This window comes from Oryctolagus cuniculus, chromosome 10 (genome assembly GCF_051225735.1).
Source record: "Oryctolagus cuniculus isolate XC-2025 breed Fujian yellow rabbit chromosome 10, ASM5122573v1, whole genome shotgun sequence".
NCBI classification, from domain to species: Eukaryota; Metazoa; Chordata; class Mammalia; order Lagomorpha; family Leporidae; genus Oryctolagus; species Oryctolagus cuniculus.
Genome location: NC_142876.1, coordinates 47,201,824 through 47,214,252, shown reverse-complemented (window position 1 = coordinate 47,214,252; position 12,429 = coordinate 47,201,824).

Here is a 12,429-nt window from a genome sequence, read left to right as displayed (position 1 = left end):
ATTCTTAAATGGAATGTATCCACAAATCACATGCCTGTGGTGTGTGTTTGGCTCAGTGGTTAGGCTGCCACTTAGAACATCCCATATTGGAGTACTATGCTTAGAGTCTCTGTTCTGTTCTCCATTCCTGTTTCCAGCTAACATGCACCTTGGTAGACAGCAGGTGAAGGCTCAACTAATTGGGTCCATGCCACCCACATGAGAGACCTGGATGGATTTCCTGGCTCTTGGCTCCTGGCTTTGGCCTGGCCCAGCCATGCATATTGTAGACATTTGGTGAGTGAACTGGCAGGTAGAAGATTCTGTCTCTTTCTCTCTCCCCTCTCTCATATAAATAGAATAAATAAATATTTTTGGAAACAATTACATGTCCTACTTGATAAAGATCAAATCCCCAGATGCTCACTTCAGACTCACTGACCAAGTGAGTCTGCTGGAGGCCTAGATCTATAATTTCAACAACTTCTAAAGGAAGAGAATTACAGCTGAATACTGACCCTCAATTTAAGAAATAATATTCTAGGAGCTGGCACTGTGGTGTAAAGCCGCTGCCTGCAGTGCCAGCATCCCATTGGTCGCCAGTTTGAGTCCTGGCTGCTCCACTTCCCATCCAGCCCTCTGCTATGACCCAGGAAAGCAATAGGAGATGGCCCAAGTCCTTTTGCCCTTGTACCCGTGTGGGAGACCAGGAAAAAGCTCCTGGCCCCTGGCTTCAGATTGGCGCAGCTCTGGCCATTGTGGTCAATTGGGAAGTGAACCAGCAGATGGAAGACACTGTTCTCTCTCTGCCTCTCCTTCTCTCTCTGTGTAACTCCGACTTTCAAATAAATAAAGGAATCTAAAAAAGAAATGATATTCTAGAACCTCAAGTAAAATGCAATTCTTATATTTCACTTTGTGATAAAGAGAATCATTGTACCTTTTTGAAATACAAAGAAAAGACTATTGAATCAATAATTTCAGAAAAGTTACAGCAAGGCAGTTATATGCTAACCAAAATATATTTTCCTCTTTTCCCACGGTTACTGTAACTATGAGATGATCATCCAGCCAGATACACATGCAGGATGAGTTACATGATTAAGCTCTCACTAATAAATCATGAGTAGAACTAATATATCTCATTACTTCTCAGTGCATTTCCTCTCTTAGGGAGGCCAAAATGGTGATGATAGAGCTTAAAACCCATGCTTTAAAGTTAGAAGTGCTGACATCAACCTATCCCCCAAATGACTGCCACTTGCTTAAAGACTCATAGAAATGGGCCGGTGCCGTGGCTCACTTGCTTAATCCTCCGCCTGCAGCACCAGCATCCTATATGGGTGCTGGGTTCTAGTCCTGCTTGCTCCTCTTCCAATCCAGCTCTCTGCTGTGGCCCAGGAAGGCAGTGGAGGATGGCCCAGGTGCTTGGGCTCCTGCACCCTCATGGGAGACCAGGAGGAAGCACCTGGCTCCTACCTTCGGATCTGCACAGAGCGCCAGCCATAGCGGCCATTTGGAGGGTCAACAAATGGAAGGAAGACCTTTCTCTCTGTCTCTCTCTCTCTCACTGTCTAACTCTGCCTGTCAAAAAAACAAACAAACAAACAAACAAACAAAAAAAAACTCATAGATCTCATAGATCATCATCTCTGGGCTGTGATATAAAAGTCAATTGCTGTGTATTAAAGTCCCTGAAATATTACTGAATCACATGTTATTCATTAATGGCAATGTTAAAGCATGAAGACAAATGATATTACTGTAACAGTGTTATTGTAATCTTTTATTATGGGCTAAGCCCCAAGCTATTGATTCAAGCATCATTTCATTTTTTTATATGAACAATCCCATGCCATGATACTACTTTCCTCAATTTACTGGTATGGCAACGAAGCATAAACAGATCTTATACCTGGCTCTAGGTTACTCATCTGGCTAAACTTGATGTTAATGTGCTAGATCCAGGATTCCAACACAAGTATGTCCATTCATTTGCTATCAGTATTTCTGCCCATTAACACTGCAGCGAATAGGAAGAAACTTTAATAGCAAAGCAATCTGAAGTAGCATACTCTCAAGAAGATAGATAGGGGGTGTTGCTTCTGAGAGCCTTACCAATGGATCATCTCAGCCTTGCAAGAAGACCAAGTTTTAGCTGGAAAATTAGTGTTTCCTGGTCAGAGCAATGAAAGAAACTGAAGTCTGGTCTCTGGGTATATAGCATGCATGAAAAATCTTCATTTCCTCTCTTTTTTTTAATATTCTCTTCACGATTCTATTTATCCTTAGCTTTAATTTGTTCTTAGTAATGGATCACGTGGAGTGAGTTCCCTGGGTGTAGTGGATAAAGCCACCCCTTAGAATACCTGCATTCTTTTTTGGAGTGCTGGTTCTAGTCTTAGATAGTCTGCTTCCCATCCAGCTTCCTGCTTATGCATCCTGAAGGCAGTTCAAGAGCTTAGATCCCTGTCACCCACTTGGGTGACTCAGATGGAGTTCCTATTTTGGCTTTTGCCTTTAGCCTGGCCAGCTGTGGCTATTGTAGGCAATGGGCGAGTGAAGCAGCAGATGGAAGATCTTGGTGTGTGTGTGTGTGTGTGTGTGTGTGTATCTGCCTCTCTCAGTTTTCTGCCTTTCAAATAGATTAAAAATAAATAAATGAATGTTTTAAAAGAAACAGATGGTAAATTTATAAAAAAGAAATAATTATACACTCCACAGAAGATAATACTGTGAAACAAGAAATCCAGTATCCAATCCTATTCTTACCAAAAGACCCCTACAAGGAAGACATGAAAAGCATGTTAAGTTCAGTGACCCTTAAGCTCTACATGACATGAATTCAGGATGGCAAAAAATTACTCTTTCTCCATCACAGGATCCACTCTCTAAAAGTTTATTTCTAAACCTGAAATCCTAGGGTCCTGGGTCTATCCTAACAAACTCCTTTGACTGTGGTTTAAGCAGTAAGGAGGATAAGTTAGAGCCAGTTAAAACATTTTTTTCTGACAGAAAATTGAATGGGAGCTTTTTCAGGTACTTTTAAAATAATGATATGAATATTGCTTTTTCAGAAATTTAATTTTTAAAATTAAAAGATCTTATACCTGGCTCTAGTTTACTCATCTAGCTAACCTTAATGTTAATGTGCTAGGTCCAGGATTCCAACACAAGTATGTCCATTCATTTGCTGTCAGTATTTCTGCCCATTAACACTTCAGCAAATAAGAATTTTTAAATACAATTTATTTAAAAATAAATTTTTAAATGTCTGAATTTTTAAATACAGACAACATATAAAAATTGTGCACATTTATAGGGTACCATGAGATATTTCTATATATGCACTGTGTAATGTGTAACCAGGGTGAATATATCTGTTGCCTATAACTTTTAAGATTTCTTTATGGTGAAAGCATCAATTCCTGGGTATTTTAGAAGAGAGTCTTAATTCTCTGGAATAGAATCTAGGAGGGAATGTGGGACCAGTTCTTCAGCACACAAACTCTCCTTAGCACCCTGTAGTTCATAGGATCCTTGCCTCAAAAACAATTTCCTGTGGCATTCTGAGAGTAGATGGGAATCTCTTTACTGTCGTGATGACTGAGAGGCATCGTGGAATTAGCATAAAAGATCCATGTCTGGCCAACATTTTTTCCAAAGTAAGGGATAGTTTTCTATACAATGAGGTGCTATTCCCATCTCACTGACTCTTGTTGTACATACTGAAGATAAACATACATATATTGATACACAGGTAGTGAAGTGATTGCTACAGAAAAGTAAATTAACATTCCCATCATTTCATAAAGTTACTTTTCTTCTCTCTCCCACCCCTTGTTCTCTTCCTGTGTGTGTGTGTGTTTGTGAGAGAGAGGGAAAGGAGTACCTATAATCTAATCTATAATACACTATTATTAACTATATTTTCATGTTGAACAATAGATTTCTGGACACAGTGATTTTAGTATACCTCTAACTTTGTTCCCTTTGACTGACATCTCCCTTCCTCCACTCCTTATACCCTACCCCTAATAATCTCACACTACTCTTTCTATATAGTCTTTTTCTGTTAGATTCTACATGTAAGTAAAATAATATTTTTCTATTTTTGATTCAACTTAGGAACCTTTACTTTCATCAATGCTGTCACAAGACAAGGTTTAGTTTTTATAAATATACAACATTTGATTGCATGTATATGTCACAATTCTTTAATCCACTCATTCTTCGATGAACACTTTGGCTGTTCCCATTCCTTGACTGTTATAAATAATGTTGTAATAGACACAAGAGTACAGACATCTTTACTAGGTGGTGATTATATTTCCTTTGGGAAAAAGGGTTCCTGCATTATATGATAATTCTATTTTAATTTCTTTAAGAACTTATAAAAGGTTTTCCACAATGGCTATGTAAATATATATTGTAACTGTGTTTAATGATCTTCTTTTCTTTGCACTCTGGGCAACACTTATTGTTGTCTTTTTTATATGAAAGCCATATTAAAGTGTGTGGGATACATTTTATTGTGGTTTTCATTTGTATTTCCCTGGTGATTAATGATACTTTGAGTCACTCCATATCTTGCTGGTAATTTGTATGTCTTCATTGGAAAAATAGCTGTTCAATTGTTTTACCTCTTTTTCAATTGAGTTATTTATTTATTTATTTATTTTTACTAGTGAGTAGTGTGAGTTAATTTTACATTTAGGATATTAGTTCCTGATAGGTATATCTTCTATTTCTGTTTTTAAGCTGTTTTTCATTTTGTTGTTTGTTTTCTTTGCTGTGCAGGGAAGTTTTAGTTTGATGTAGTCGCACAAATAATTTCCAAGACCAACACACAGGATATTTTCTTCTGCTTCTGTTTAGAAGTTTTACTTTTTAGGTCTGAGGTTTATGTCTTGAATCTAAGTTGAGTTGTCTTTGTACGTAGCATGAGATAAGTATCCAATGTTATCTTTGCATTCAGACCTCCAGTTCTACCAGCATCAGTTATTAAAAAACACTGTTATTTCCCCATGGTGTCTTATCATTGCTCTTGTCAAAACCATTTGAAATTATTTGCCTTTCTAAACTTAAATTTCTAGCACTTTCATTAAGAGTCAAAAATGTAACTGAAACCTTTGTAACATATTCTTTTATGGTTTGAAAAGACATTGAATTATTTAGTTGTATAACAGAAACTTTAGGAAAGAGTTTATACTGTTTTATTTAGAACAGTATCAAAATTATTTAATATTTGGGAAATTACTTCACCAATGACTGTGCTCGAATCAACATTTACCATATCTATCAATATGAATGTGTGGCTGTTGCATTAATGCTGATATATACATTTACATACATAAGATAAGTATACACGTACATGAGTATATGGGTATATATTTAATTAGTCCTCATTTTAAAAAGGCAAATACAGAGAAATCTTGACAGTATTTTGTTGAATATTTAACATTAAACTTTATAGCTTTGTCCACAAATCCACAGTTTACTTAAATATGTAAATTTATCCATTGCTTACTTTGTTAGCAGTTTTTTTTTCTTTTTCTAATTAACCTGTGGAATGGTCAAAATTACGTGTACATTAAACAAAGAAATTCACTATTGTATTTGACAAAATTGTACTTCCAGGGTTTAAGTAATATCTAAAAGCAGTAACACTGCCCCCAAGATGTTTATAACTATTTTAATCAGGGTAGTAAAACACTCATTTATTAAAGAATAGCAAATTATAACAAAATCACAATAACTACAATGTTTTTATCATCCATAACAGGTCAGTAGTTCAAGGAAGGAATAAAATATAAACCAAATTACTTTCTTCTATTGAATTAAGCAGAAAATGTTACTGAAGAAGAAACAATCAGATAGTACAAATTTTAAAAAATCAAGTTATACAATGAATAGAAGATGAGTATCTTTAGAAGTGAATGCAAGCACATGCCATAAAAGTAAAATTCTACTGTCTAGAAATGTCTGGTTTATCACTAATTAAAAACACATAGATGAAATGCGATATTTGGAATTACTGATTGTGGCAGCCACAGAAATGAGCAGCACACATCTCCACATGAACCGTCATTCACTGATGGCCTCAGCTGTATCCACCTGCTTTCTGATCTACTATGTTTTTCACACTGAGGACACATGTCCTGCAGGCTGCTTCATCAATGACTAAGCACAATGGGTATATGAGCTTGGGTCCATCCCAACAGTCTACACAACTGCTCTCATGTTTGGCTTTAGCATGATGATCTCCTATTGGTCTTTTCAGTTATCTCTAAACTTCTTAATAGATTAAAGTTCCTCTTTCCCAGATGTCAGATCAGCCTTGCAATTTGAAGAAACATACACCTTGTCTTTCTTTCCCTTTATTATTCTGTGACATTTCCTTCGATACATTTTTGAGTGCTTAATCCTGGCTTGGTGTCTGCTTTATGAAGGACCAATATCAACAAACTAACAATATTTTATGTGTATAAAGGAAAGGACGGTTTTATACACTTTATTGACTTATATAAAAACTGTCCTTTCTTCAATACGGCCCCTATGCAACAAATGTAGCACTAGACATGATTCATCAGTAACAAAGGTTTAAAATGACAATAAAGTTCTTCCTGTAAGCAGCGCTACTCACTTGACCCAGAAAATCCCACAAAATCATGCAAATCACGAGGTTCAAATCTTTGCGTTCCCTTTAAGAACACCCAAGAAATTGCCCAGGCCATCAAGGGTATGCATATCTAAAAAGCCACCAAATAACTGAAAGATGTCACATTAAAGAAGCAATGTGAGCCATTCTGACAATACAATGGAGGAGTTGGTAGGTGTGCCCAGGCCTAGCAATGGGGTTGGACACAGTGCCGATGGCCCTAAAAAAGTGCCGAGTTTCTGTTGCACATTCTTAAAAATGCAGAGTAATGCCTAGCTGAAGGGTTAGGATGTAGAGTCTCTGGTCATTGAGCACATCCAGGTGAACAAAGCCCCCAAGCTGCACTGCTATACCTACAGAGCCCTTGATCGGATCAACCCAGCACAGAAGAAGAAGATATTCCAGAAGAAATTAAAGAAACAAAAACTTATGGCTCAGGAATAAACTCAGTATAAAATAAATACGAATTAAAAGAAAAAATAAAGCAACAATAAAAATATGTAAGATATTTTAACATTTATTTTTATAATTTTCAGTTACATCCATCAAGCATTGTTTTAAAGATTATACAAATCAAATAATGTTATATCATTAATATTCATATAATTACTATAATTCACTGAATGTTTAATTTCATAAACTGAAAATATAATAAAAAAGAAACAAACAACTGATCTTAAAATGATCCTAAGAAATTTTGTTCACTAATCAATTCAATTGCGTTATTGTCTTAATAAAATGTTATGAAAATAATGTGACCTGTATTTAATAAACAGTATTTGAAAAAACAAGCGCGATCCTTCTTAAGAGCAAAGAAAGTGATGGAGTATCAAGTCTATCCGTAATCTTGCACTATTTTAAATAAACCTTACTTGCCAAGAATTTTTGATTTCCATATTTGCAACAGTTAAATAAGGGGAAGCACAGACATAGAGACTATATTTTTCTCATTTCTGTGCTATTTTAAGATATAGTACCAGAGTGGACATTTAGCCTAGCAGTTAGGACAACCAAATCTCATATTGGGGGACTTGAATTTTCCAATGCTGGCTCCTGACTCCAGCTTCACTACCCAATTGGCTGCAATGGCCAGAGCTTCGCTGTCTGAAGCTAGGAGCCAGGAGCTTCCTCTGGGTTTCCCACGTAGGTGCAGGGGTCCAAGCACTTGGACCAACTTCTATTGCTTCCCAGGCCATAGTAGAGAGCTGGATTGGTAGTGGAATAGCCAGGACTCGAACCAGTGCCCATATGGGATGCCAGCACTGCACGCAGCAGCTTTACCCGCTACTCTAGTTTCCTGCTAATACAGACCCTGAGAAGTGATGTAAGAGTGATGGCTCAGGAATTAAATCCCAGACATGCGTGTGGGAGACCTAAACTGTGCCCAGGGTCCTGGCTTAAGCTGCAGTCCAACTCTATTCCTTGCAAGCATTCAGTTAGAAAAACAGTGGATGGGGAAATTCTTCCTCTCTCCTCCATCTTTACTTCCTTCCTTCCTCCCTCTGTTCCTTTCTTCCTTCCTTTCTTCCCTCACTCCTGTCCTCCCTTCTCTCTCTCTCTCTCAAATCTATTTTTAAAATATAACTCTTAAATTTGAAAATCTGTATTAACACAGAATACTAGATTGAATGATTAACTGATCAATCTATTTGAAATAAACACAAAACATATTAGCCAATAATTCACTAATAGTCAATTTTAAATGATTATGAAGATATATCATGATATAGTACACTCAATTATAATAAGTTTTGGACCCAGACAAATTAACATACATATCCACTCTTTTGAAAGGTATTAAATTTATTATTATAGCATTTTCAACTACATATTTCAATTAAAACATGTCATTATGCAGTACTAAAATTACTGACAGGCAACAAAACCATTTGCAAATATACAAGAAAGAAATGTTTCAATTTATTTGCTTTTAAATGATTTATTTATTTATTTATTTATTTATTAGAAATAGTTGTAGAGAAAGAGAAGGACAGAGATCTTCCACCTTCTGGTTCGCTCTTCAGATGTCTGCAACAACCAAAGCTGGACCAGACTAAACCAGGAGCCAGAAGCTTCATGCAGGTCTGCCACGTGGGTGCAGGGACCCAAGCACGTAGGCTATCCTCTGTCACTCTCCCAGGCCATTTGCAGGATTCAGGACCAGAAGTGAAGCAGTGAGGACACAAACCAGTGCCCATAGGGATGCCAACATTGCCTGTGGAAGCTGTACCTGCTAATCTGTCGCTCCCTTGCCCGCAAAGGAACGACACTGTTCGCAGCTTATCGGTCTTCAGCAGAATTTTAATAAGAAAATAACAGTGACAGAGAAAGAATGAAGGGAGGAGAGTGGAAAGAAAAGCCCCCTCCTTCCTCAGCACACAGCTTTTATACAAAATCTGGCCAATTGCAAGCGGGCTCAAGTCCATGCACGGAACACTCCAATCCGCTGTCTGTTCACGCAGTGTGCACACGTCCTCGGGCCAATCAGATGAGGTGTCACACAGCAGGCAGGCTCACCGTGTGGTCCTCGGTGCCATCTTGTTGTTTACAACATTCTCAACTCCTCTGGAAAGTCCCGACTGTGGGAAAGCATTGCCCTAACCGAAACTAGCAAGATCCGCCTTGTGATAAAGACACAGCAACAGCTATCAGACCGACCTTGACATGGGGGCTCCATGGCTGCGCATCCCATGGAGCCCCACACTAAGGCACAATATCGGCACCAGTTTATTTTTCTATTAATAGGGGAAGAAGCAAATTGTGTCAAAATATGACAGGCATATGAAATTCAAGAATCTCACTGAATTTCTTTAGTAAAGGTTATTTAAACAATATTTTATGTTGACTTACTAATATCAGAAAATTATGCTTGAGAATTACTTGTTTGTTGGAGATATTTTGTTATTTTCTGGTCCTATATTGATTTTCAGGTCAAACCTATATACTTCAATGCATTTTGTAATATTCCTTGATACTTCTTCCAGCTCTGTGTGATCTTGTAGTTCTTTTCAAGCTATAGAAACTGAATATTTGCCTCAAAGGCAGCTGAGATTTTGTGTCTGCGGTGCTGCTTCTTCCTTTGAGTAATAGATTCTGCTGTTTGTATTCAGTCACGTGCTTGCTGACAGCCCATCTTCTCTCTATTTAAGTGTGGTGTTGTGATCAGGTAACTATGACAGGTTCAATAGCATAAAGGGGAGGTAATAGTTGCAACTGAGTGAGCTACTTCTGGATGCAGCCTCTTATAATGGGCTTCCCTTCCCCTCTTGCTGGTGTCTGTGAAAGTCTCCCGTGCCATTTTTGAAGCCACCTGCTGTCTTTGACTGAACCATCCAATCCATCCTAGACTGTTCATCTCTAAACTGTATCACGAAGAGTAAAATCTGTTGTGTTTAAGCCACTAAATGCAAATTTTTATTGTGATGGCTTTACCTGATTCTTGCAAGTATAGATTTTTAATATATGATTTGTGTTATGTGATACTTTGCTACTATCTCATTCTGTGTTACAACGCAATATTATTTTCACATTAACATTCATATAAGTCCAGTTTATTTGTGAGGATACCCTCCTCATTTACTCTATGCAACTATCCAATTTACCTTGGTTTATTATTTCTATGCTAAATGAAGTCATTTTCTTATTTTTCTCATAAAATACATAATAGAAGAAAAAATACTTAGCCTATTTTTACTTATCCTAACACTATTTTTTATTCTAAATGTACTTATCTGTAGGTTTTATACAGGCAGCTTTGGATTTTTTTTTCACTTCTCTTAAACTAACAGTTTCAATATCAGGCTATATCATCATGGCTTCTTGTTTAGTATTGCCTAAATAATGTATATTAAATGCAATATTTTGTTATCAGTTACTCTGTATTTCCCTTTATATTGCAGATAAGAAGTAGACATAAATTTTTGGAAATTTTTTTTGGAGGTTCCTAAAATATTTTTTTTAACTTTTATTTAATCAATATAAATTTCCAAAGTACGAATCACGGATTACAATGGCTTCCCCCCCATACCGTCCCTCCCACCCACAACCCTCCCCTTTCCCACTCCCTCTCCCCTTCCATTCACATCAAGATTCATTTTTGATTATCTTAATATACAGAAGATCAGCTTAGTACACATTAAGTAAGGATTTCAACAGTTTGCTCCCACACAGAAACATAAAGTGAAAAATAATAGATGATTTTTTAAATGATGATGAAATCAGATCAGACCTATTGTCATGTTTAATCCCAGTGAGAGTCAAGTTGGGAATTGATAATTTTTGGCTTTTGTATGTTACCCATGAACTTTATATCAATCTAGCAAATAGGACGTTTCTTACAACTAACATTTTATGGCAATGTGTTGAATTTGAAAGGGGTGTTGATTTGAAAGTCTTAATACTATTGAGCTGGCATTCCCAAGAGACTTACCCAACAGTCTCTTACAAGAAACAAGTTTTGGCTGGTGCCGCGGCTCAATAGGCTAATCCTCTGCCTGCGGCGCCGGCACACCAAATTCTAGTCCTGGTCGGGGCGCCGGATTCTGTCCTGGTTGCTCCTCTTCCAATCCAGCTCTCTGCCGTGGCCTGGGAGTGCAGTGGAGGATGGCCCAAGTTCTTGTACCCTGCACCCACATGGGAGACCAGGAAAAGCACCTGACTCCTGGCTTCAGATCAGCGCAGTGCACCGGCCGCAGCACACTGGCCGCAGCAGCCCCTGGCGGGTGAACCAACAAAAAAGGAAGACCTTTCTCTCTGTCTCTCTTTCTCACTGTCCACTCTGCCTGTCAAGAAAGAAAGAGAGAAAGAGAGAAAGGAAGGAAGAAAGGAAGGAAGGAAGAAAGAGAGAAAGGAAGGAAGAAAGAGAGAAAGGAAGGAAGAAAGAGAAAAAAGAGAGAAAGAGAGAAAGGAAGGAAGGAAGGAAGGAAGGAAGGAAGGAAGGAAGGAAGGAAGGAAGGAAGGAAGAAAATAAACAAGTTTTACATTTCTTGAGGTCAGACACAGTTAATCTGACATTCTGCATCAGAATGTTGCCACCTGATTGGCCTTCAACTTATCCTACTCTGGAGGAAATACATCAACTAGGAAGGTTTCAAGGACTGTGTATCGTAGGAGAAACAAGGTTTTAATTTGTATAAAATAGTGGGAGAAGTTGCAGATTATATAGTGGATAATGTGTGAAGAATCTGTTCTAAAAAAGCAGAGGCACCAGTAGGCAGTGAGGCATAGTAGTAGAGAGGTATGGAATAAGTTTCTGGAATCTCATTAAAGGCACAAAAAATTAGGAAAATAAAAGAGAAATATTTAGGCTGTGGAATGGGAACACAAATGTTTATGGATTTATTTTCTTTAACCCATTTTTGTGCTATATCCTCCACAGATTGGAGTAAGCATTAAAGGAATATGAATCTAAAATGATGAATGATTCTTATGAATCTTATAGTCTTCAGGTTGGAAATATGAATTAGATTGACGTTGGGATGATAAGCAGTTACAATCTATCGAGAGATTTATTACATGATTAGCAAAAGACTAGGTAGTTTCTGTATATTATCTCATTTATTCCTCATGGTGAGATATTAATATTCTGTTCTTACAGAAGAAAACTAAAGCCTGGAGATACAAAATAGCATGTTCCAAATCAAAAGCCTGTAAGTTAAACCTTAACTGCTGGACTCAATAGTCCTTGCAACTTTCAAAAGCCAAGAAGCCTCATGACTGAGCTGAGTTTAGATATTAAAAAAAAACCAACTGTGGGACATCTGTGACTGGGATCTTGTCAATTGTCTTGG